Source organism: Mustela nivalis (genome assembly GCF_964662115.1).
Source record: "Mustela nivalis genome assembly, chromosome: 5".
Lineage (NCBI taxonomy): Eukaryota > Metazoa > Chordata > Mammalia > Carnivora > Mustelidae > Mustela > Mustela nivalis.
The window spans coordinates 154,518,600-154,546,512 of NC_139024.1; the positions used below are offsets into that span (position 1 = coordinate 154,518,600).

At 44.2% G+C, this 27,913-nt stretch overlaps 1 protein-coding gene across 8 annotated transcripts in view; it reads right to left on the reverse strand.

The window, feature by feature from the left end:
• The window catches only part of RIPOR2 (RHO family interacting cell polarization regulator 2), a 202,390-nt gene that overhangs the window by 79,652 nt on the left and 94,825 nt on the right, over positions 1-27,913 (reverse strand). The window lies entirely within an intron of this gene.

Genomic DNA, 27,913 nt, shown 5'->3' on the forward strand with positions numbered 1-27,913 from the left:
ACTAGGTCCCCCCAGAAACTTGTCCAAGAATGATGATGGCAACATTATAAAGATTTTTTGGGGGGGGGGGGTAAATAGTCTCCATGCCCAGTATGGAGCCCAGTGTGGGGCTTGAACTCCCAATTCTCAGATCGGAACCTGAGCTGAGATCAAGACGGACCGACTGAGCCACCCACGCGCTCCAGCATTACGCATAACAGCCGGAGAATGGAAACAAGTCAAAGGCCTGTGGCCTGCTGAATGGACAAGTAAGCTGTGGTCTATTCATGCAAGGCAAGACCATTAACAGTCTGAGGGAATGAAGCAAGGACACCTGCTACAGCATGACTTGGAGGGGTCACAGCACACACAGCACGTGATGCTAAAACCTTCAGACCATGGTGCTAAGTGAAGGACGCCAATCACAAAAGACGACATACGGGCGCCTGGGTGGCTCAGTGGGTTAAGCCACTGCCTTCGGCTCAGGTCATGATCTCAAGGTCCTGGGATCGAGTCCCACGTCGGGCTCTCTGCTCAGCGGGGAGCCTGCTTCCTCCTCTCTCTCTGCCTGCCTCTCTGCCTACTTGTGATCTCTCTGTCAAATAAATAAATAAAATCTTAAAAAAAAAAAAAGACGACATATGACATGACTCTATCGATATGAAAGGTCCAGAACAAGCCAGTCTGTAGAGACTTAAAGTGGGCAAGTGGTGGCCAGGGGCTGGAAAGAAGGAGAAGTAAGTGGTGACTACTATTGGCTATGAGGTTGTTTGGTGGTAGAGGGTGGTGATGAAAATATCTTAAAATTCATTGTGCTATGGGTTGTACAACTCTGAATATACTAAGAGCCATCAAATTGTATACTCCACATTGGTGAATTATATGGTGAATTATGCTGTTGTATACTTTCCCCAAATAATACATATATATATACATTCATATATACATAGACACTTTTTGGAAATGCTACCAAACTACTAACTTTTGACTGTGAGGGGGAGCAGAATACGCCACCCCAAAAGATATAACTTTGGCATATTACTTATTTTGAAATAAAGTTACATAAGAAATAGTGGGTCCAAGAAAGACACTCTGACCCCTCTCTGTGCCTCTGAAAGCAGGAAGTAAATCTCCCATGTGAAAGGTCCCCTCCCGGCATCAGGAGCTAGAGAAACATCCCTGTCACCAGAGACAGAAGTTCAGGGCCAAGAAGACTACATACACAAATGTTGTTTTTTTTTTTTAGATTTTTTTTTTATTTATTTATCAGAGAGAGAGCGAGCACAGGCAGACAGAATGGCAGGCAGAGGGAGAAGCAGGCTCCCTGCCGAGCAAGGAGCCCCATGTGGGACTCCATCCCAGGACACTGGGATCATGACCTGAGCCGAAGGCAGCTGCTTAACCAACTGAGCCACCCCGGCGTCCCTACATACACAAATCTTATCACTAATTTACCACCCCACACTCAGATTGCTTCATTTTGCCAATTTTTTCACAAATGGATTTTGTTTTTGTTTTTTGTTTGTTTAAAACGTATAAAAGCTGCGTGCCTAGGTCACTTCTTTGAGTCACATCTTTCTAATGAGCTCGCATACGTAGGTATGAAATTTAATTTCTTTTCTCCCACTGATGTGTTTTAGGTCAATGTAATTATGAAGCCAGCCAAAGAACCTAAAAGGAAAGAAGTAGTAGTTCTCCCCAATAACTGTGGCAGTCTGACTACACCTAAAAATTTCAGATCTATGACAAGTACAAAAGAGAATGGGAAACATCCTTTAAGAACTCTTCCAAATTAAATAAATAAATCTAAATTAAAAAGAAAAAGATGAACAGCACAGTCAAAAAAATTGGGTAAAGGATACAATATGCAAAAGAAGTTCAGATGAACAATAAACTCAGAAAAGCTCCAAACTCCTTAACAGCTCAAGAAATACTTGTGGTGCGTTTGTTGGTCTAGTTTTTTGGAGGGCAGCATGCCAAAAGTCTCATAAATATTCACCACTCGTGAGACTATCAGATCTAGAATATAATAAGAAACAAGGAATATATGCAAACATACCTCTATGATGTTATTTATGATGGCAAAAATTTTTCTGGCAATTGAATGTTTAAGAATAAGGAAATGGTTACATACATTGTGATATATCCATACTCTGAATTATTATGCAACCCTGTGAATTATGTTTTTGAAGAAGACTAAATGATGCTAGAAAATGCTTGCAGTGTTAAGAAAAAAATTTAAAAACCCCACTGCATATATAGTATGAAACCAGTTTTATGGGAAATAAACCATCCATATAGAAAAAAAAAAATACACTAATGCATGGTAGGATTACCAATAGTTTCTATTTTTTGTTTGAAACTTTTCTGAACATTCTAAAAGACTACAAGGAACATGGATTCCACTTTTTAGTATTTCTTTGTAATCATAATAAAGATAAATGTTAATTTAAACCAAAACATTTGGAACAGGAAGCAAACTACCAATCTTTGATTTAAAGCAAGGTCTACCTAGAACATTAGAGGAAACTGAAACCAAATATTTATTTCAAAAAAAAAGAGTAGTTTCATATTTTTTAATTCAAATATAAGAAAACTCAGGGAAATTATATTAATAAACACCTTCTAATTTTTATAAAAACTTAGTGATGGGAGGTAGTAGTGAGGTCCGGTCACTGGTCCATTAGTGGGAGAGTAACTATTGTTCCTATTGAAATGTTGCCCTAATGTTTTGGTGGATTATAGAAACATCTTTGAAATCCTAATTATCCTGTGTGTCACTATTTTGAGAACTAAAGTCTAAGAAATAAAGTTAAAAGTGCTTATTCACTTCCCTGCCAACGCCAATATATAGTCCAAAGCTGTTTAATCGGGGCGCCTGGGTGGCTCAGTCAGTTAGGCGCCTGTCTTCGGCTCAGGTCATGATCCCAGAGTCCTGGGAACGAGCCCCACATCAGGCTCCCTGCTCAGCGGGGAGCCTGCTTCTTCCTCTAACCCTGCTTGTGCATGCTTTCTCTCAAATAAATAAATAAAATCTTAAAAGAGATAAAGATGTTTAATCAGCAGTGGGTTTTAGGTAACCAGCCTAAGGTCAGTCAAAACTTGATAGATGAATGGATAACCTAGGGTTGGTCAGGCCTGCCTGTTTGTTCTAGAATGAACCTGGTAGGAAAAAGTGCTCAGATCTAATGAATTGAGAACCAGAGCTTCTCTTAAACCTTCAGAGTGAAGATCTGTTATTTCAGGATAAGGAAGAAGTCCCTTTCAAGGGAAAAATGCTTCGAAAACAACTGGATTGCCCAAATATGAATCTAGTGTGAGAGGGACTTCCCCCCTGTAAGTATCTTTCAGGCCGGTCTACTGCAGTCTCAAAACTGTTTTTGTTAAACTGGAGGTTACCACCTGGATGGTTTTAGGTTCATCTCATAACTTCTCTGATCCAGAATTCCCTCATTTTCAATAGGACAGTACGTTAGAATTTTAACATTACAGAATTCACTGAAACCACCACTTTTATTCATGCACACAAACACATATCTCATAGGAATATAGAAATATGTAACATTTTGAATGACTGGCTTGGAATCAGAGTCTTATTTATACCAGAGAGCTCTAAAGATAAAAGCCAGTTGGTATATGAGAAATCCACAGCTACCATCATGCTTAATGGGGAAAATCTGAGGGCTTTCCCTCTGATGTCAGGAACAAGACAGGGATGTCCATTCTCACCAGTTGTATTCAACATGGTACTGGGAGTCCTAGACACAGCAATCAGACAAAAAGAAGAGGCTTCTATAGTGGTAAAGAAGAAGTTAAACTATCACTATTTGCAAATGACATCAAATTATACATAGGAAATCCTAAAGACTCCACTGAAAAACTACTAGAAATAATAAATTCAGTGAAGTGGCAGGATACTAAATTAATACCCAGATATCAGTAGCATTTTTATACACTAATAATGAAGTAGAAGAAAGAGAAATGTAAAAAACACCATTTACAATTGGACCAGAAAGAATAAAATATCTGGGAATAAACTTACCCAAAGAGGTGAAAGACTTATACTCTGAAAACTGGAAAACACTAATGAAAGAAATCAAAGATGACACAAATGGACAGATAGCCCATGCTCATGGACTGGTAGAACAAATATTGTTAAAATGTCCTTTTTACCCAAAGCAATCTATAGACCAATGAATCCCTATCAAAACCTCAACGGCATTTTTCACCAAACTAGAACAAATAATACTAAAATCTGTATGGAACCACAAAAGATCCTGAATAACCAAAACAATCTTGAGAAAGAACAAAACCAGAAGTATCACAATCTCAGATTTCAAGATATACAACAAAGCTATGCTAATCAAAACAGTACTAATACTGGCATAAAAATGTACACATAGATCAATGGATCAGAAGAGAGACCCCAGAGATAAACCCACGATTATATGGTCAATGATCTATGACAAAGAAAACAAGAATATACAATAGGGAAAGACAGTTTCTTCAATAAATGATGCTAGGGAAACTGGACAGCTTCAAGCAGAAGAATGAAACTGGACCACTTCCTAACACCATACTCAAAAATGGAGTAAAGACCTAAATGAGACCTGAAACCACAAAAAATGCTAGAAGAGATAACAGACAGTAAATTCTCTGACATTGCCCAAAGTAGCATTTTTCTAGATATGTCTCCAAAGGTAAGGGAACCAAAAACAAAAATAAACTATTGGCCCTACATCAACATCAAAAGCTTTTGCACAGCAAAAGAAGCCATCAATAAAACAAAAGGACAACCTATTGAATGGGAGGAGATATTTGCAAATGTTATAGCCAATAAGGAGTTAATATCCAAAATATAAAAAGAACTTATATAACTCCACATCAAAAAACCCCCAAATAATCCAATTAAGAAGTGGACACAAGACCTGAGCAGACATTTTTTCCAAAGCAGACGACCAGATGGCCAACAGGCACATGAAAAGATGTTCAACATTGCTCATCACCAGGGAAATGCAAATCAAAAACCACAATGGGATACCACCTCACACCTGTCAGAGTGGCTAAAAAACACAAGAAGCAACCAGTATTGGTGAGACTGTGGAGAAAAAGGAAACCTTGCGCACTGTTGGTGGGAATGTAAATCAGGACCATTATACCATAGGATCCAATAATTCCACTGCTGGGTAAAATTTACCCAAGGAAAATAAAAACACTGATTCAAAAAGATATATGCATTCCTATGTTTATTACAGCATTATTTATAATAGCCATGTATCCATCAGTACCTATCCATCAATAGATGAATGGATAAGGAAAATGTCACATACACACACACACGAATGTTATGCAGCCATAAAAACAGATAAGATCATGGCTATTTGAGACAACATGAATGGACCCAGATGGTATTAGGCTAAGTGAACTAAGACTGAGAAAGAAAAATAGCACATAATTCCACTCACCAATGGAATCTACAAAAAATGAACAAACAAACAAAAAGCCGGATCAGAACTATAAATACAGAGAACAAACTGCTGGTTGCCAGAGGGGAGGGGCTGGGAGTGGGCAGAACGGGAGAAGGGGAGAGGGAGATACAGGCCTCCCGCTGTGGAAGGAGTAGGTCGCGGGAATATAAAGCAGAGCACAAGGAATACAGTTGATGATACTGTGATCGTGTTGTGTGGGGACAGATGGTGGCTGCCCTTGTGAACACAGCATGATGTATCAGCTTGTCAAATCACTAAGCTGTACACCCGAAACTAATGTAACATGTGTGTCAACTCTAAAAAAAAAAAAATCTAACTGGCTCAACCCAAAATGCCATGAAAAAAGGGTCCCCTTCCCTGCCCAGACCCCGGTGTTTTCATATACCACAAAGCAGGGTCCGAAATTCCACGTTTGGAGATTGGTTCTTTAGGAGTAAATCTGACCCATGTTTTGTCACTAATGCTGCTAGAAGCACACACTCTGCCGTCAAACAGCCTGGGTTCGAGTCCTAACCTCCTCGCAGCTCTAGGACTGGGGCAGTCCGTTTCAATCACTCCGTCCTCCGGGATTCTCATGCACAAAACGGGGCTTACATGCATCTCTTCCTCACAGCGTTGTTGTAAGAGTTAAATAGGAAGACACATGTCATTCCCAATAAATGTTCCTTATTATTTCTTTGGGCGGGAGAATTTCAGAGCGACGCGAGCATCTCCGGGCCCGAGATGGAAGGGTTGACGGAATGTTGCTGACCTACGCGTCACCTTCTAGATGCATTTGCTTAGGCCTGAGTCCACCCTACCGAGAGTTACACATTTTCAGATACAGCTTTAATATGGTTTTCTCTATTTTGCAAACTAATTCTTCCCATTCCCCAATCCCTTCTATAATGGACCTGTCAACATTTTCTGTTGTTCCTTACGGAACAATTAGATACAACGTGCTTGGTTTTCCTCTTTCAGAGGACGTCCAACTTATTTATGGTTGCATAGAACCCCATTCTACTCCTCTCCCCCTGGGTCTGTATCTGTCTGGGTAACCCCCAAACCATGCAAGGAACCCGCAATGATGGGCCAGTTATTTGCAAAGATATGGATTTTACTTGTTTCTTTAGTTGGTTTCTTAGGTCTCACATGATGTTCTTTTTCCTGTTTTTGTTTTTTAAGATTTTAAAATTTATTTTAGAGAGCGAGAGAAAGTGTGCATGTGCATTGGCGGGGGGGGAGCACAGGGGTAGAGGGGGAGGGGGAGACTGACCTCTGAGGCCCTGCTGAGCACATAGCCCCACGTGGGGCTCCCTCTCACGACCCTGAGATCGTGACCTGCGCTGAAACCAAGAATCAGACACTTAACCAACTGTGCCGCCCAGGAGCCCCTCTTTTCCCCGTATTTCAAAGTCACACTGTACATCTCCTATCCTGTGGGGGGGATCATATCCCCCCATCATCCCCTTGTGCACAACCGGGTGGAAATGTATCTTTTGCAAAGTGGGCACAGGGAGCTCCCCAGTTTGAAAGATCTTGACGAGGTTAATCTAAATTGGATCTTCTTTCTGTAACCAACTATCTTGTGTTCCAAAAAAAAAAAAAAGACTCTTGTAGGTTGATGGGAAGCCTCTAGTTCTGCTTTGCAGGGGAAGGGAGAGGCCAGTTCTCAAAAATTCCTTCACGCCACGTTGGGACCGAGAGTCAAACAAATGGGCCGTGTGTCCTTCATAGGATTAGTTTCTGTTTGGACAATGACAAGCATCATTGGAGGATGGGAAGCAAGTAGGCAGTGTAGCATGCTGATTACAAGTACAGGTTTTAAAACTGGCAGGTCTGGGTTCAAATTTCCACTGAACCACTTCCAAGTCCCTCAGCTACACTTGGCGCCATTTGCCCGGTGGGAATAGAAAGACATCCCTCTTAGAAACTAAATGAAGTTAGTATCTGGCACATCACAAGAACTCAAGAAATGGCAGTAAACATTAATATTGCTGCCGGCTGGCCACTGAGCAGGTTTCTGATCAGCAAATACGGTCGGTGGAAGCATCAGCAGGAGAGGAATAGCCTCCCCAGGTAAAAATCCTTCTCCTGGGAGGCATTGAAGAAACCCATCCTAGCTGGGTCCTCGGCCTTGAATAGGTAATGCAATCCAAATCGCTTCTGCTTTTCTGCTGCATCACATTGTTGAACCTACAGCCACCCAGAAGCCGCTAAGAATCTCAATAGGGGCCATGAATTACTTTGAATTACTCTCCCATCAGCTTTGCCCAGATTCAGACACTTAAAAAGCAGAGCAAGGCAACACTTCCTGGTTTACCTCCTGGAGCCATGGGAGTGGAGGCTACTGTAGGGGGAGTCTGTTCCCCAGTATGTCTTGGGCACCGGTACACCTTCCACACATCCCCAGCAGTGGGCCAGATCGGGATACCCGCTCATCTTAAATGTGACCCGATGACATAACGCTTGACAAATACATGCATTTTGATACAAAGGGATTTAAAGAAATGGAATCGTGTACTTCCCCAGTGTGAATATAAGAGCATCCGCTAAGCTGTGGGTTTCATCCTTTTCCTGTCTGGTGACAGCCACAGGAGTGACTATGCGCCCTCGCCCTGTAAGGTGTGGGAACCCACAGCCCTCCGAGGCAGGGGAGCACCAGTCTGCTCGCAGGTGGTGATGGGACAAGGGCACGGGGCAAGCCACTACCCCTTGCTCCCTCCCTTCAGCCCTCCTCTCCCTCCTTGGTGTGCTAAGTGGTTAGTGAGGTCGGTCAGGATCCACAGAGAAGCAGAGGGAAGCAGGACGACTGGGCGACTGGGCGAGAGGGGAAACATCCTTTCTCTGGCACCGAACGAGCACATTCACTCATTGTCCCAGGCTTCTATCTCAAATTCCTCTGCTTCGCTTCTCTGCGGGATAACTTTCCCCACCTGGGAGGAGACAGAAAAACAGGGGTGGGTCTCAAATAGCTGAAATTCTTTTCCAGGAGCCACCAATTCTGCTATCCTCCATTTGGACAAAAGGGTGCAGAGTTTGGATGAAAACCAACAGGGTTATAAAGGATTTTATCTTTGGATAAGGCTTTCAATGGCTGCTTTCTGTGTCCCGAGAGATCAGAGTTGCCTCGTGAGTAAGTCGAAAGCGCTTTATCAGCCCAAACAAATATTTCCCCAGCTTTCCCTTCCCCATGGAGCCGTACTGGAGGTCAATATGCAAACAGTGGGCATAAATTCCTGCTGTCTCACTCTTCTTCCCCTGAAGCAGAAGGAATTCCGAATTTCAGAAAGAAGGAAGGAATGAAGTTGAAAGATGAAGTATGAAACATCATGAAGGAAGGGCTTGTTTTCTCTACCTCTAGGGGGTACATCCTGGCCTGTGGCCTCAAGTCAACCAGCCTGGCCTCTCTGAAACTTTCCCTGGGTGCAGATCTGGTTGTCTGGATCTGTACTGGGGAGGCCCAGGTCCTGCCAGGCAGCCCCCAACCCGAGTGCAGGCTTGCATTCCTTGCAACTGTTTGGCCCAAGTGGCTAATACTGTAGACTTTGCAGCCATATTGACTGGAGTCTCACTCCTGCTTCCACCACTTGCTGGCTGTGCAGCCTTGGGTGAATTACTCAACCTCTCTGTGCCATAGCTTTGTCATCTGCAAGACAGGTTACGGCAGCATCCCCCTCCTAGGGTTGTTGAGAGGGATTCAAGGAGATAATATCTGTAAAATGCTTAGAAGGCTTTCTGACTCCTAGTAAATGCTCAATAAATGTTAATCACTGTTCTGGAAGCCCAACAGAGCATAGAGGATGGGGGTTACTTTGTCCCTTGGCATTACTGAAACACAGAGTTTGCTCTAGATATGGCCTCTGGGGCTAGGCCTACGCTGTTTGACTTATGAGGAATGAACTTAAAGAAAGCCCTAATCCGGGGTGCCTGGATGGCTCAGTGGGTTAAAGCCTCTGTCTTCGGCTCAGGTCATGGTCCCAGGATCGTGGGATCGAGCCCCGCATCGGGCTCTCTGCTCAGCAGGGAGCCTGCTTCCTCCTCTTTCTCTGCCTCCTTCTCTGCCTGCTTGTGATCTCTCTGTCTGTCAAATAAATAAATAAAATCTTTAAAAAAAAAAAAAAAGAAAGAAAGAAAGCCCTAATCCAGGGCACCTGGATGGCTCCGTTAGTTAAGTGACTGTCTTCAGCTCAGGTCATGATCCTGTAGTCCTGGGATGGAGTCCCGCACTGGGCTCCCTGCTCAGCAAGGGGTCTGCTTCTCCCTCGGATCTTCCCCTCTCATGCGCTCTCTCAAATAAATAAGTAAATAAAATTAATTAAAAAAAAAAAAGAAGAAAACCCTAATCAGAGCGTTTGCCCCAGTATCAACCTCTCAAAGACTAATCACGTCTTAGTGAAATCTTTGTCTTTTAAAATATTTTCTTTCTTTCATGCTTTCTTTCAATAACAAAAGGAAAACGTATTTTTGGTAAAAATTCTTAAGTATAGAAAATGAAAACCAAAAGCATGTTTCCACAAAACTCACTTTCCAAACACTCCTTGTAATTATTGGTTTGTGCAAAAATAAATAAATAGAAATGAAATAAAATAAAATGGGTAATACTTTTTGTTTGGTTGTTGCTACTCCAAGATCCAAACTCTTTTAGTTTTGCTGCCTGTTCATGCACAATGAATTCTTTAGTAGTTACAGGATGAACATGGCCAATTTGAATGATACTAATTTAGCAAAGTTTTCTGTTTTAGCTCTCAGTGACTCAACTTGCCTTGTTTCTATCGCCCTTGTCAGATTCATTCTCAACTAGTGTTGTACTTTGCTAATCACACACTTCTGAGGCCAAGTGAGATTATCACTTATTTAGGCGCTAAATATTTATTTTTACACAGGCACAAAATCTCTTCGTGTTTAAATGTTTTTAGACATTAAAGAAGAACATTTGGGGACGCCTGGGTGGCTCAGTTGGTTAAGCAGCTGCCTTCGGCTCAGGTCATGATCCCAGCGTCCTGGGATCGAGTCCCACATCGGGCTCCTTGCTCAGCAGGGAGTCTGCTTCTCCCTCTGCCTCTGCCTGCCATTCTGTCTGCCTGTGTTCACTCTCTCTCTCTCTCTCTCTCTGACAAAAAAAAAAAAAAAAAAAAAAAAATTTAAAAAAAAAATAAAGAAGAACATTTGACCTCAACGACTTGCTTACTGCGTGATTTCCCAAGAACCAGATAAAGTAGTTGGCTAATATTCCTGTGTTTTCTCTATGTATGAAATGGATGCAATATATTAGTTTGTCAGATGGTCATAATAACGTCTCAAATGTAAAATACCTCCATTCAAAAGTAGTTAAGATACTACATTTCTGCCAATTATTCAATTGGACTTCATCAAAATTAAAAACTTCTGCTCTTTGAGAGACTCTGTTAAGAGAACAAAAAGGCCAGTCACAGATTAAGAGAAGATCTTTGCAAAGCATGCGTCTGTCCAAGGGCTTATATCCAACTATAAGCTCTGAAATCTCAACAATAAGAAAAAAATGAAAATGGGCCAAAGATTTGAGGAGACAGCTTACCAAAGAATATATACAGCTATCAGAGAAGCACATAAAACATACTCAATGTCATTAGTCATTAGGGAAAGACAGATTGAAACTACATCATTCTGTTACTATGTATCGATTAGAGTAGCCAAAAGGAAACAAACTGACCACAGTGGGTGTTGGCAAGGATGCGGAGGAACTGGAATGTTCTTGTACACAGAGCTGGTGCATATGTATACCAATAGTCTCTGCAAAACAGTCTGGCAGTTTCTTAAAAAGCTAAACATGCCCACCATATGCCTAACCTTTCCAGGCATGGGTATTTATTCAAACCAAAGGACAATGTAGGTCTATAGAAAGACTTGTACACAAATGATCATAGCAGCTTTACTGATAATAGCCCCAAATGGGAAATGCTCCAAATATTCATCAATAGGTGAATGGAGAAAACAAAGGAAATACCGCTCAGGGATTAAAAAGGAACAAACTACGGGTACCCACAAGAGCATGGATCAATTTCAAAATCATTATGCTGAGTGACTGAAGCCTGATCAAAAAAAGTAGATTTTATTTTATTGTATTTATGTGAAACTCCAGAAAACACAAATAACCAATCCCGTAGCAGAAAACAGATCTGTGATTACTTGGGGAGGGGGTCAAGGAGAGGCAGGAGGAATGTCTTACAAAAGGGGCATATGGAAACTTTCCACGATGAAGGATATGTTTGTTATCTTGACTGCAGTCGTGTTTTCATGGGTACATACAGATGTCAAACTTATCAAATAATAAATCTCAATATGTATGTCTTATTGTATGTCAATCACTAGTTATACTTCAATAAAGTTGTTTCAAAAGATGATGTCGTTCTGGAGATAATAGCTTCAGAAATTCCAAAGAAGCGCTACTTCTTATTTCTGGTGACCTCATGGAATCTCTCCCCAGTTTTTCTACTTTGAGGTCAGATTATTCAGTAATGCTAAAATGAAGCAAATATGCAAATATGTATATAAAATTTGGAATCTGACTGACCAGTTCTAATTATGACAAAGACAGCTAGTTCTTTCCTCAGAGCATTCTCTCCCAGAGAGAGAATGAGTCCCAGATCTTGACATCTTGGAGCACCATTTCAGCCCTGCATTATTTACTTCTATTAATACAGAACAAAGAGAAATAAACTTCTACCTTGTGTTTAATCTCCCTGTTTCCTGGGATGCCTTAGTCAGTTAAGCATCTGCCTTCGGCTCAGGTCATGATCCCAGGGTCCTGGGATTGAGTCCTACAGTGGGCTCCTTGGCACCCAGCACAGGGTCTGCTGGAGATTCTCTCTCTTCCTCTCCCTCTGCCCTGCCCCCACTCATACTTGCTCTCTCTCTCTCTCTCTAAAATAAATAAAATATTTTAAAAAGTACTTATAAAAGGGCTACAAGCATACTCTGTAAATCTTGGGTGTGCAACGTTCAGAACACAAAGACCAACAGCAAACGGACAACAGGCTGGCTTTGTCCCTGGGTGCAAATGCCCTTGTCACTGGTGACACACACAATGTTCACCTCATAGGGTCAGTCAGAAGGCCCTGGGAGTTTGTCAGTGTCCCCCCTGGTCATAATCTCATACCTAACTGCATGTCGGTCCTCACCCACTATGATGGTGTTGATTAGTGTCCTAAACTAACCAGGACTGAACTGTCTTGTCACCAACAGGCAGCTCCTCTTGTTTCCCCTCATTTATCTAAGACCCCTTGCTACAAACTACTGCTCTGAAATTGACTCTGTTTGAAGAACCATCAAAGAATCTTGGTAACAGACGGTACCTAACACCTGTCAGAGTCTACCCAAGGACCGACCTGGGATTTTTCTGGACTCTTTCAGTCTAGATTGAGAATCATGAAGGAGAGCTCAACCCAAGACCAACAAAACAAGAACTAATTAGCTGGGACCGAAAGAACAGATTGGATCGTGGTTAATGGTCCGTTGAGAATTGCATCTTAATCTCTCTTTATCTCTCCATTGAACACGGAACACACTTTCCATGGGTTTCTTGTTTCAAACTTTCCCTTGGATTTCAAAAGATTATTCTACAAAAACTCTTTTAATACATTTTCAAAAAAACTCAAAGAATAATGATTCTGTAGAAAAGAATGACAGACAGTCATCTATCCATCGATTGTAGAGTCATAGTTAAATACTCTGCAAATTGTATTTACTAAGTGTGTTTTTGTTGTGCTGTAGTTATTGGCATAGGTTCAATACTCGATATTTCTCTTATTGTACCTGTATGAATAAAACAGGCCAAGGACAGCAAAACTTACTATATCAGAAATTGAATGTTCAATCCTGGGACGCCTGGGGGGCTCAGTCCCTTAAGCCGCTGCCTTCGGCTCAGGTCATGATCTCAGCATCCTGGGATCGAGTCCTGCATCAGGCTCCTTGTCCAGTAAGGAGCCTGTTTTCTCTCTCTGTCTCTTCCTGTGACACTGCCTGCTTGTGCTCTCTCTCTCTCTGACAATAAATAAATTAAAAATCTTAAAAAAAAAAAAAAAAGAATGTTCAATCCTGGTTTCTGGATATTTTCTCCCAAAGAGAAGGTTGGTTTATCTAAAATTTAATGATGTTTATGATCATTTTGGAACATGTGCTTTTAGACTATGTTTCAGTGTACTTGAGATATAAGTCTTTGCTTATGACCCTGTCAGAGAATAAGACTAACTCTGCTTTAATAGACCAAAAAAATCACAAACAATACCTTAAAAAAATTGCAAACAATGCGCAAAAAATAAGAAGTAAACACCAAAACAGGAACTTCGTCATTGCAACTACAATAGAGCAGATGACAGAGACGTGCTACCTGGATGCTTGGAGCTCTCACGTTGATATGAATGAGTTGTTTAAAAGATGCTGTTTCCATATTGTTGACTGTGATAATGATGGTTTATAGCTTTAGCTTATCTGTAGTATGTGTTGGAGGGAGAGAACTGATATTCTAGTGGGGGGACAGGTAATGTGTGCTTGCTGCATTATTGAGAACTCTGTTATTCTGCAGAAGGAAAAAAATCAGAATGGTTAGATGAAACTCATAAGATATGCTAAGTCAACTTGAGCATCTGGTCAGTAGAGCACGTATATGTTACACATAAAAAGAAAAAAATGAACATGCCATCCTAATAGTCATGAAATAATCAATATACATGAGACATTGAGAAGCACTAATACAAGAAAACCTAAATACTCAGGATACAAAAGAGGCGTGAACATTAAATGTTTATAAAGCCTTAATTTGGCCAACCACTGATACCACCCATCATGGCCTCTGACATTCCCTCTCTAGGAAATATAAATAAAACCCATGAGTCCACAGGCTAATAAAGGGACTACAGTTACAACCAGACATGCCTGCCCCTGTCCCTGTGTTTCTCTGAAAAGTGTGCATTATTAGCTCTGGGAACCTTCTATCCGTCAACCACCCTGTGCAAAGCTCATTTGTGGTCTTTACAAACCATAGCATTAGTGGTGAAGGCTGATGTAGCAGAAAGAGAGAGAAGGAAGGGACAGGTGAGTTTTGCACACCTTAGGATCCAGGCGCTAAGGTTTGTCACCTCCATCTGCCCCCTATTTTGTTACCTTACCAGATCGCTTCCCACTTGCTTCTTGCTATGTATTTTATTTTTTAGATTTTATTTATTTATTTGAGAGGGAGAGCACAAGCAGGGAGGAGAGTCAGAGGGGGAAAGAGAAGCAGGCTCTCCACTGAGCCGGGAGCCCGATGTGGGACTGGATCCCAGGACGCTAGGATCACCACCTAAGCCAAAGGCAGCTACCTAACCGACTGAACCATCCAGGTGCCCTTGCTAGGTATTTTAAAGATTGACTTAACAACCCATGTGATTTGAGCATCTTATTTTAATCTGTGAGCCTTTGTGCTGTGTGACCTGTGGGATAGCTTGCCTGTAGTGTACTAGGAAGTCTGTACTGCATCAAGGTAATTTTCCACCAGACAGATGGGCTCCAGGATTCTGGAGACCTTGGCCAGCTAACGGTTATGATCATGTTCTGCTGCTAGGCTCCCAAGGGAAAGCCATATACGTGTCCTAGGGCCACTGTAGAATCCCACCTATAAATTCGCACCTGCGGAATTCACAGTGAAGACTTCCTATCAGGTTCCCAGTGTGCCAGACCATCTGGAGCTATAAGTCCTTCTGCTTGGGTTGAGTGTCCATCCAAACTGACTATGTGTCCTCCTTAGTCCCCAGGCCCATAACCAAACTTCAGCTCAAAGTGTCAAAAAAAAAGAAAATAGCCTCCTGGAGACAGTGGGTAAAGGGCACTAGTGTCATCTTCTCACTGCAGGCTGTCCCAGGGAAGCCGCATCCCTCTTTCTGGCCCTCATGGAGAGGAGTCCAAAGAGAGAGTTCGCCATTCGGGCTCAGAGTTCCAGTGCCTGCTGTGTCTACCACAGCTGTTGCAGGGCTCTGGCTCTTAGCTCCAAGGCCCCGGGGAGTAGGACAGGGAGCCTAGCACTCCACCTGGTGGTCAGTGTTGTATTAACACTACAATAGGTTTCTGCTAAGAATCTCTGCCCTAAACCTTAGAAAAAAGACTTGATAATTTTGTTTTCTCAAGGATTCTGCAAATGGTCACAAGATTGGATGGGGACCTTGGGTTGGGGGCCTGCTGGCCTGATGACTTTTAAAGTCCATTCAAAATATTAGCTTTCATAATTTGTCTTGTCACGTGGAAGACATTACAGGCAGTCCTCACTTCCCAAGGTTCCCATAGGCATCGACTTCCGTTTTCATGATTTAGTTAAGAAACACCAGTCCCTCAACTACACAATTGCCATTTCAGTTTTTAGGGTCGATTGTGTAAAGCACAAACTTCATTTCTAACTCCTCTGCCCGACTGATAAGCATTTATGCCAAGTAATGTCAGACAACTCGTGCACAGACAGCAAAGTGTATGGCTTTGTTGCCTCCTTGCCTCCTGGTGACAAACCATGTGACATTCTACAAAAGTGGGTCCCTAAAAGGGAGATGGGCCAAAAAAGATAAAGATGCAGCAAAGAAACAAGAAGCAGTAACAGGGAAAGTGAAATTCAAACTGAGTGTTGGGGGATGTTACAGAAGTCCTAACTGAGTGTGGGGGCAGTCACGGTCACGTTGGAGACCCACAGCCAGGGAAGCTTCGGGAAGGCAGACGTACTGACAGGAATGAGGGAAAGGGCGAGGTCACACCAGCCAAAACTTCCCAGTAAAAAACTCTGTTACATTTCATGACATCGAACACACAAAAGATAAAATTTTGGAAGCTGATCCACACTTAGAGAGGAGTGTGACAATTATCTGAGGTATAGAAAAGAGACACCCTGCCTATTGTATATTAAAGGTAAGCAGTTTAAACTACATCCAATGAGTTGTTACAAAAAAATAAAACACTTTCCTGATGTTTCTCAAGTTTAAATTCCAGTGTACTAAGTAAACATTGGTTTTATGTTTCCCACCACTCCCTTGTCTATTTATTATGGGCAGTGAAAGAGTTTTTAATGTTTTGACAAGCATTTTTAAAGTTTACAGAACAATCATCATTTTCTTATTGATTATGATGATCACTTGGCACGATTTCCACTTGCTAAATTGTTTTTTATGGTCCTGGCCAACCATGCAACGTGAGAATTGTCTGCAGTCTTTAAAAATAGGGCTGCAAACTCAAATGCCGTCTGGAGCCAGGAAGAAGAGGTCAGTGGGAGAAGCAGGAAGATAAATGGTGACATACAACTGTGAATCCTTGGCTTTCATGGATAATGGTAGAAACTGTGCTCTTTCTAGGAAGCTATATCCTTGCTAAAGGGGGCAGCCTCTGCCCAACCCTGTGGAGGCCACCAGGAGGAACACTGGCCAGGGTTGACAGATCTTCTAAATCTGGATTGATGGATGAAACATCATAATTTTAAAACAATGACTGTTTGGAAGGATGAGAAGTCAGATGATTAAGAAGCCATGATGCTTCTGCCCCCTTCCTCATGGAGTAAACCTGAGCTTCCCCCTATTGTGTGTCTGGAAGACAGTCCACCGTTGAAATGCACGCAGGGATCCAAAATGGGGGACCCTTAAGTACGGATTCGTTGTTGGCACAGTAACTAGGTATTACACAGAGGAAAGCGGGACTCTCAGGGGAAGGAAGGAGGGACGTTTTGCTGGGTGGGAATAAGCACAGAAGAAAAATGGCTGCTGGTGGGGTAAGGTGGGGGGCTGCAGGGAGAGGGGCCCTTCAGGTCCCCACAGACTCAGCAAATTACTTCTCAACTTGTTGAATCAGACTGGAAGTTGTCAAATTGATTTTTATAACCATTCTGAGATATTGGAGTGAGATTAACCATCTGGAATTTCTATTTAGACAAGTAACATCAACTCTAGCTCATACTAATGAGGACTGCGAGTTGGAAGAAATCCTCACAACCACTTAGCCAATACCTCAGCGAAAGCAAGAATTTCTCTTCAAAACTCTTGGCCGGAGACCAGCCAGCTTCTGCTTAAACAGCTCTCAGAAACTTGCTTCTCCTTCTGCAAGTCCGACAGGCACCCTCGCTTACACGCTTCTGACATGCGGGAACAAGACAGATGTTCAGCCAAGGGTATGACCGCCATCTTGCTCAGTGAGAACAGAACATTTGCAAATGGAGGGTTTGATGTTAATATGGCACGGTGGCAAAAAGAGGATGTGGAGGGCAGATATGATTAGCCATACAAATTCACCACTATTTTCAGTTTGAAAAAAATAACCACTGAATAAGGAATCATTTACGAGTTTTGAGAGTTGAACCCATATTTGGTGAAGGTGGCCATTGCATAAAGAAAGCCACTACTCTTTCAGAGTAATGCCAATCTTGAACTCTACAAAACATTTCTTCCTTTAGAAATTAGATTAACAATGGCATAGAACACTTAGGAAAAACATGCATAATCCAATATGTGAACACACTTTTTCTTTTGCATCTTTCTTTCTGGCCAACCCTTGTTCAAAGGCACACACAGTTTGCACAGTTGTCACCAAAGGGTTCATATCATTTGATTTTGAGGAAGACTGTCACTTCTCCCCTAAATATCTATTTCCCCCTTCTTTCTTGTTAATAAAGCCCTAATCTTGCCTCCTATGTGGCAATGGGCTCAGGCCCAGACAGTGGTAAACCAGTTGTGGTCATCCTGTTCCCCATTTTCCCTTACAGCATCACAGAGGGATGATCTGTCACCCAGTTTGGGCCAAAAAGACACAAAGAATGCCTGATGGGGGTGCTTCTGTGAACATTCTCATTTTCGTCATAAAAAGAGTATCCTCTCACTCCTTCTTCCTGCATTGATCACAGACATGATGGCTGGAGCTTTGTCAGCCATCTTGTGACCAAGGGGGAAAGCTCTGGAGAATAACAGAGGTGTTGACCTTGAACCAACAGTAACACTGGATTTCTTCTATTTGAGGCACTGTATTTAACTTGTTTGTTACTTATAGCTGAATACAATCCTAGCTGATTATTTTGTTTCTACTTAATTTCTTATTCTCCATAGTAGGTTATTTATGTCTCATATTTAATATTTCACAATTTCAGCTATTTTATTATTGAGGATTTAGGTTGTTTTTAGTCATTTGATGTTACAGTCAATGCTCCAATAAGCATCTTTGTGCATTTAGCTCTTGATTTTTATCAACACTGTGTTAAAGGCTAGGAATATCTTTTTTTTTTTAAGCTTTTATTTATTTATTTGACAGACACAGATCACAAGTAGGCAGAGAGAATGAGGAGGAAGCAGCCTCCCTGCCAAGAGGAGAGCCCGATGCGGGGCTGGATCCCGGGATCATGACCTGAGCCGAAGGCTGGATCCCAGGATCATGACCTGAGCGGAAGGCAGAGGCTTAACCCTTTGGGCCACCCAGGCACCCCAAAGGCTATGAATATGTTGATGGCTTTTAAATCATCTTGCAGAATTGCTTTTCGGAAGGATTATATAGGGATGCGGGGTGGGGGGGTGGTCAGTTGGTTAAGTGCCTGCCTTCTGCTCAGGCCATGATCCCAGGATCCCGGGATCAAGTCCCACACTGGGCTTCCCACTCCGCAGGGAGTCGGCTTCTCCCTCTCCCTCTGCCCTTTTCCCTGCTCCTGCTTGCTCTGATGTGTGTGCTGTCTCTCTCCAAAATAAACCTTAAAAAAAGAAAGGATTCCACAAATGTGCCATGCCTCCAGGAATATATGAATAAATTCATCTCACCAAAATTTTTAATCATCAGTGAGTACTGCCATTATTTTTTGGCTGACTTTGAACACAGTGATGCTACTTGGGAGTTTGCTTTAATGCATGTTTCAGTTTTAATAGAAAGAAATTAGTGATTTGTGTGGCAGAGCAGAGAATTGGGCCAAAGCTGTCTGTGAATATCCAGGTTCCTCGCTCCCCTGTGTGTACCCCTTTCTTTTTATTGCAAGGGTTTGTGCTGGAGGGCGGGATCCAGCCTTAGCAGGTCTCCTGGCTTTGCTGTTTGTCTGTCCTCTCTGTCTGTCTCCCCGCTCCATCTGGGAGTGCACAGAGGCCCTCCCCGGTGTGGGCTGTGGCTGCTGGAGAAGCAAAGAATTCTCCAACTGGGTCCATGACGAAGGACGAGAAGAGCCCCACAGAGAGAGTGTCTTCTGGGGTGGGCCTGGTAGGGCAAGGAGCCTGCGCGCCGGTGGCCACAGGAGGAGAGCTCTCAACAGCCAGGCCTGGTCCAGGAAACCCCCAATCCTGAAAGTCTGATCTAGCCCTTTGTCGAGCTTGCCATCCACTTGACCTTGCCCAAAGAGGGTGAGCTAAGCAGGTTGAGGGGACGAGAGTCACAGGCTTTAGGGAGGCCCAGCCAGGGGCTCCGGTCACACAGAACACAATACCCAACGTGTCCCTGCTCCGTTTGGTCACAGCTCGAAGGTAGGATGTGGTTGTGTGTGAGCACGTGAGTTAACCTCTTCACATCACGTCTCTGCTTCAGAACCATCACTGGCTCCCTCTGGTCTGTGTGGCCCCACCCTGGAGGGCAAGGCCCTCTGGGAAATGCCTCACTGACTCCCCAGCTCGGGGCCACCTTCCTCCCCTTCACACCAATGTTTCTGTTTCCTTTCATACCAGACAGTCCAGCCATGCTGACGTACTTGACATTCCCAGACGACGCCGTTCACTTTCAACGCCCAGCTCCGAGGTTGCTTTCCCTGGGAACCCCTTCCCTGACTACCCCAGTGTCCCAGCGAAGAGCAAAGCCACTTCTTTCTTCGTCCTACTTCTCCCATGTGACCCTTAACTTTGCCTGTACTTCTGTCTCGACCGGCCTGGACTGTGCACAGGGGACCTCCCCCTGCAAGGCAGAGCCCTCCAACTTCTCCAACTTCTCATTCTTAGCGTATTGCCTAGTGCACGACTCACACGTGCCACCCAACTGCTTGCTCCGTTAGTGGTATCTGATGGGTCCAGTCTGTCCAGGAATAGGAGGCTGGCGTCAGGTATCACCACATACGTGGCCAAGAGGCCATGAATGTCCCTTCCCACTCTCAGAGTTGCAAATGCTGGGTCACTAGCAAGGTTGGATTCTGGTGGTTCTCGACCCTGGCTACATACCCGATTAAATTTGGAGCTTACATGACTTCCACTAAGCAGACCACATCACAAAACAAATAAATCAGATTCTCTGCTGGTGGGATACAGGCCTGTGCAAGGTATGTAAAGACTCCCAGGTGATTCTAACATACGGCTCTGAGCTGTGAACTAGTCCTCCAAACAACCTTGAACAGTTGCTTTTAAAAAAGCTGCTCCTGCTTGCGCACGATAGCAAGGACCATGTTGGGCACTTGGGGGTGTGGGGGGGTTGCAGTTTGTTTTCGAGGGAGGAGGAGCCTCAGAATCTCTAGATTAGACATAGTGCTTGCCCCCAAGACACATGCAAATCCGTATGTTTGCAAGTATCGATTGCAAATGGGCTAAGATGGCATCGAAATGGTATGGTTTAGATCACGGTTGCACAACAGTGGCATTTTGGTTAGATAATTCTTTGTCGTGCCGGGCATCGTAGGACCTTTAGAAGCATCTTGAGCTGTCCCCACTAGATGTTATTGTCCATCAATACCCCCGTCACCAGCATTTATAACAACCAAGAATGCCTCCAGAGAGGACCAAAGGTCCCCTGGGGTTACAGTCCTCCCCTGGAGGGAAACACTGATTTTGATGTAGGTGCTGCATTTTAATAAGGCATATACGTAAGCTGTATGCACAGGAAAAGGTCTAGAGCAGTGGTTCTCCAAGTGAAACCCTGGTTCCCTGACATCAGCACCACCTGGGAGCTGGACAGAAATCTGTACCCTGGGTCGCATCCCAGACAGACTTTATCCCCAAATCACTTTGAAACCTGCTACGTGGTTCTTGTGGACGCTTAGTTCTCAGGGCTACTAAAAGGTCTGGAGAGGTAACGATTGGAAGCTTTGGAGCAATTGGAAAAATTCTTTGTAGGGCAGAAGTATTTCAGGTGAAGAAGGAAGTATTAGGGAAGGGTTTTCAGATGGAACTTAGCCTTCCTTCCTAGCTGCCAAGTCTTTGTCTCCTTTAATATTTTTTTTGTAACTTCCTCTATCTGTTTGCTTTCTTATATATTGGATAGAAAACTATTTTCTCTGCAATCCATACTCTGGTGTGTTCATGACCTTGCTCGGGTAATTCATTGTGAATCGCAACAAAACAAATGATCCCTTACAAAAACACAGGAGTGTGTTTGAACAGTTGGGCCCAGGTTCACCATCAGACGTACGGACCAATGCACCGTGTTTACAAACATATTTCTCGCTTACATGGGCTTTGTATTGTGAGTCATTGGAAAAAAAAGATTTTATGTATTTAAGGGGAGGGATGGGTCAGAGGGAATGGGAGAATCTCCAGCAGGTTCCATGATGAGCACAAAGCCCCATGCAGGGCTCGATCTCACAACCCTGAGATCCTGACCTGAGCCAAAACACAGAGTCATCTATAAGAGTCGGACATTGAGCCAACAGAGCCACCCGGGTGCCCCGTGAATCATTTTTATAAAGTAACACCTGTCTTAACTGGTATGTTTGTAGAAGTCCAGAAGTTTCTACGACAGATCTCACATCCCAGATCTGCCCTCAGTCATGCTAGAGTGTTATTTTCTAAACTAAATACCTGATCTCTTCATTCCTTCACGTAGAGCCTTGCATTGGTTTCTCACAGTCTCAGAACAATGTCCAGACTCCTTAGCATTTTTCAGAATAACTTGCACTACCTGACTCCTACTTATTGTTCTGGTCTCATCTATCAGTTAAATTATGGGCAAAAAAAAAAAAAAATCCTTGATGAACAAGATAGAGACAGGCTATCTGTTGTTGTATGATCCTGTGTTACTATACGATGAGAATTCTAATCAGCCCCACGTGCGCCATGCCTGGAGTCTCATGGAAGTTGACAGAAGCAAGCAACCAGATGGGGCAACACAGGACTTTATAGGAACGTGTGTTTCCTGGCTGTTGAGCTGGTGTTTGCTTCTTCTGCACCACCATTCATAGCCATCGCTGTGTCCCTAGTACTGTGGTCTGCCTGGGCTCCAGTCCCTGCGTGACCTCAGCTCCAGCCGTCCAGAGCCATCGGTGTGTCCCAGGACTGTGGTCTGCCTGGGCTCCAGTCCCTGCGTGACCTCAGCTCCAGCCGTCCAGAGCCATCGGTGTGTCCCAGGACTGTGGTCTGCCTGGGCTCCCGTCCATCCACCGCTCGCTTCTCCTGCTGAGAGGTCCTTAAAGCCTGCGGTCTGAAAGCCTGGCTAACTTCTGCTTTCACTTCACTCTTCGACAGCAGCTGCTTCCCATAGAAACCCTTTCCTGCCCCCTCAGTCTTCAGGACGAGGTCAGATGTCCTTCCTGTTGGCACCGCAGCCCGTGCCGCCCAGATGTGAATGGCTCACAGCTCCTCGGACGGCTGTGCCTGTCTGTTAGTCTCTCCCACTCCCCCACCAGACTGTCTCTAAGGGAAGGGGCTGCGTCCTGTGTCCGCACGTAAGCCCCGAGTCTAGCCCGGTGCCTGACACATAGTGAGTGCTCGATTAGCCATTTACTAGATGAGTAAATGGGTGAGTGAACACCTGGCTCGGGGGGCTTTTAATCAACAACGGATACCACCTGTCTTCCCTTGGACTAAATGAGCTAGCAACGGCAGGCTGCGTTGTGTTTTTAGTACAGTCGACCTTCGTCTCCTGTTGCTGCAGTCTTTTCTTCTCTGCTCTTTGTGGGGGTCTGAGTCTCCCCATGAGAGAAGGAAGGGCAGGGTATCCCCAAGGAACCTGCACACCGCCTTTGTCCCAACCTCCTGCCCCAGCAGCGAAGCCTGTAAACACCGGCGCAGAAATGCCTTCTCCAAGGACAGACCTGTAAGCGCAAGGCACCAAGAACACAGTTTCCATACCTGCAGCAGGCATCACCTACTGCCTATGTAGAGGAAAGCCACTGTGACCGGTCCAGCAAAGGGGCTGCTGAGCTCCATTTTCTTTCCAGCTATAACTCCAGATCTCCTTCCTGTTCACTTGGAATTCAGTGCATACTGGGCACATGCACAGACACCCATTATAAATGCACCCAGACACACGCGTGTGTATCCATGCATACTTATGTACATTGTTCTGAGTATTTATTTACATATGTGTGCCTCTGTCTGCACATGTCTACATGCATAGATACTGTAATTATGCAAATACAAAGATTATACAAGTATGTACAGTCTTATAAAACTTTAATAATTTACGTCAGGGGCCAGCAAACTTTTTCTGTAAAGGGTCCGAGAGTAAATGTTTTAGGGATTTTGAGTGTACCGTGTCGGACACAACTACTCAGCTCTGCCACTATACTGTGAAAACACCCACAGAGGGCACATAATCAGATGAGCTTGGTCGCATTCTAATGAAACCGTGTTTGTAAGACCAGACTGGGCCGGCTCAGGCCCACCCGCCCCAGTTTACCAACCCTCTTCTTAGAGATATGACTGGAACATTCAGCTGATGGCATTTCACACAAAATGACTAAGGTGTAAAAAAACCATATGATGTTGTTATTATGGGGTATTTTCATATCAACTTCTAGGGCCAAGTCCAAATCCTACGGATGAGAACATAATGTGTATCTCCTGGCTAATAGAACTGAAAGCCGTAAAAAGCATGAGAAGACCAACCACCTGTTACAAGAGTTTATCCAAACTGTATATATTCTTCATTTTTTTAAAAAGAGATTTTATTTAAGAGAGAGGGAGAGCACAAGCAGGAGAACCAACCTCTCCGCTGAGCAGGGAGACCAATGCAGGACGTCATCCCAGTCTCCTGAGACCATGACCTGAGCTGAAGGCAGACACTTAACCGACTGGGCCCCCCAGGCACCCCACTTTTTTGTGTTTCATAATTGTCATAACGCTGGTGGCTACTGGTACTTCCCGCCGCTCTAGGAGACCAGGCACCCGGTGGTCCCCCGGGGTTCCTCGCGCAGCTGCTGCGCTCTCAGAGAATGGCTGCTTTTGGCTTTCCCATACTTCTCCATAGGACACACAACTGAAATTTCCTATTTCCCCCTTACAAGTACTGAAACTGCCGGGGTCAATGGGGCCCGTTAAAGACGACCAGATCTTTCAGACATGTGACATTTTACTCCTTTCTGGACCACATTCAATTTTCGTCACGCAGTCCCCTGCCCGAAGAGAAGGGAGGGCACCTGGCTCTCCCCCGCACAAAACCCACCAGGCACAGCTGGTGCAGAAGGGAGGCAGCTGCGGGACCCTGCCCGGCCCCCTGAGGCCAGCGAAGGTCACAGAGAGAGATGACAGAGCATCATTAGATTTGAGAAGGATTCATCCCGAATTCATTCAATTAACTTCATTCCTCCCGAAATGAGACCTGCGGTTTCACTGTACTCACGGCCCGTTCAAACTTCTGCAGCTTAAAACAGGTCCAAGCACGAAGCGGCAGAGGCCAGTCCCATGGACTGGAGGTGCTGCGCACTGCCCAGTGGGCCAGACTGAGCATTGGGACCTGTCTGCTGTTTACTTGGGTGCTGCCAGGCAGTTTAGCTTGTTGAGGAGAAGGACTGGCGAGTCACTTCTTGACCTTTTGCACAGCGTTGTATCTGTGGAACATTCCAGTTTCTCCCAGAACATGCGTATCTAAGCCACAATTCCAGCCATCCAGCAATTGAAGAAAATCCCGAGGATGTATTTTGACTTCAGACTCTCAGAGGATCTTTGAGTAAGAGGTGTCTCAAGATTTATTTTTATTTAACTCTTCCTTCCATGTCGGTCGATGAAAATCCCCGTCTTTCCGAGTTCACACACCCCCGTTACCATCATCGGCGTGAAAGGGAATGTTACTTCACATTCCAAATCTGACTTTTTTTTATCCCTTCAGTCGAAAGTGTCTTTTCCAGGCTCAGGTGTTGCCAACAGGAAGTGTAAGCCACAGATGCTGATTTGCTCAAATCCCACTTCTGAATTCGCATGTTGAAAGTATTCTAGTAACGCTGACCTGCGTGTCAGATGGCCACTGCTCTTTCCTCTGTGGGCTAGAAGCAGCTGCGGCGGTATTTTATAGACACAACTGGAACACGGTGCCCTTCTCGGGACTGGGAGCAGTACACCTTGCAAAGGGGTGGCTGGGGAGAATCCCGTTAACAGAAATCCAAGTGTGATGTGTGCATCGTCTCTGCTGCCCAGGACTTACAGTTTCCAAAGAGCTCAGAAGAGAGAGTCATGTCAGATAAAGCCACGGCGATACCAGGCCCAGTGGAAAGGAATGGAAGATGGAAATTAAAAGGCAGGGTCTGCTTGTCGAATGATGGAGACAAAGAAGAATCACCTGGCCGATGGGCACAGATGGGCTTTAGACAAAGTCGTGCCACCAAACATCCCCTAGTTAGAGGTGAGCCCCATCTCTCTCTCTCTCACCCTGTCTGCTTGAACCCCATACAGCTTCTCCTTCCTGGCCAACCACTCCCTACTCCTGCTGGGCTGGTGTCCACACCCCTCTCCAAGTGTTCACCTGCCAAGCAGGGAAAGGAGGGCTTGCAGACAGTGCTGGTTTGATGGTCCCCTCAGGGTGGGGGAAGTGCCAGGCCAAGCCCAGTGTCCCTGCACAGTCCGTGATCAGAGATCCCATAGGCGAGGGGCCACCAAGTGGGGAGCAGAGGCAGAGAACCAAGGAATGCTGTTTTAGACTTTGCAGGGGCTGTTTTTGGAGAAAAGCCATGCCAGTTTGTGTTGGACTGGCACCGTGTGTGTGTGTGTGTGTGTGTGTGTGTGTGTGTGTGCATGCGCGCATGCGCGTACAAATCTATCTTCAAAAGGAGACAAAAACTTTTCCAGTTTTTTCTTTACATGCTTTAGAATTCTTACATGTTAACCCCCTGCTCTGGGTTGGCATAACTGCCATTCAAATCTCTTATACTCCAAAAATAAGCTCACTCCCCAAATATATTTAAGTAGCCTACATACATACACACACACACACACACACACACACACACCTCTTATCAGCCACTCCATTAAACCTAACATCATGGTCTTCTTTAGGGAACTCTTCCACCCGTAAGCCATAGCTGATCGCTTTGCCCCCAGAGAATTTCTCTCTGATTCTGCCCCCATTTGGTAGAACCAGTCACCTGGGACTCTCACCTACAAAGGAGGAACATGTCTGGGTTGGCCCTAGATGTGGGCCAGGCTCTGCCTCCATGAAACCAGATGAAGCTCAGTGTCCCTGAACCAGATTACGAGTCAACTGAGGAGACAACTCCCCTCCCCCCATCTATAGAGCGTCACAGGCCACCTACCTACATAGGCCTTCATAGAATTTTAATTTACACAACTTAGATAGTTTGTGCTCTCACTTTCTTATCTGTACTTTTGCAAAATATCCCCCAAATAGGCAGTGCTTCTAATTTTTCACTTGAAAGCAGCGTAAGAAATCTGTATGTCTCACCTTAATCAATGAAAACAATTATTCGTAAACATGAACAGAGTCAGAAAACAGCCTCTCAGAAGAGGGACTTAAAAAAATAAAATCTCTACAGACCTGTTTTTTTTTTTTTTTCACCAAATGAAAATTACACCATCGCTGAGTGCTTCTCCTGCTTCTCCTCTTTAATGAGATCTTTTCTTTATGGTTCATGAACTCTGGGGTCCCAGGCCCTACACCATGTAGGTCTCCTATCGTGGTGACTCACTAGCTTGGTGCTATGGTCTAGATGTCTGTGTCTCCCTAAGTTCGTATGTTGAAATCCTAACCCTTAGTGTTTGCAGGCAGGCCTTTGGGAGGTGCTTGGAAGCTCAGTGTCCCCATAAAACAGACCCAGGAGGATCCTCCATCCTTTCCCCATGTGAAGACACAGCAAGAAGAACCAGGAAGTCGGTCTTCACCAGTCAACGGTGCCTTGATCTTCGACTTCCCAACCTCTAGAACCGTGAGAAAGGAATATTTGTTGTTTATAAACTACCCAGTCTATGGTAGTCTGTTACAGTAATGGGAACAGACTAACACTTACTGCTCATTAAAAATGTTTCTCTCTCTCTGCCTGTCTCACTGTTTGTGATCTCTGTCAAATACATAAAATCTTTTTTAAAAAAGCAAAACAAAAAAAAAATGTTTTCAGATGATAAAAGCAATAGAACATTTAGAAAATAAACAAAATGAAATTCTAGAATTCCACGACCAACACCAAAGTGCTGTAAGTTTTATATAGTTCCTTCCTTTTTTAAAAACGATTTTGTTTATTTATTTGACAGAGAGAGTAAGAGAGAGGCACAGAGGGCGAGGGAGACGGCGAAGCAGGCTCCTCGCTGAGCAGAGAACCTGATGCGGGACTCAATCCCAGGACCCTGGGATCACAACCCATGCTGAAGGCAGACGTTTCACCGACTGAG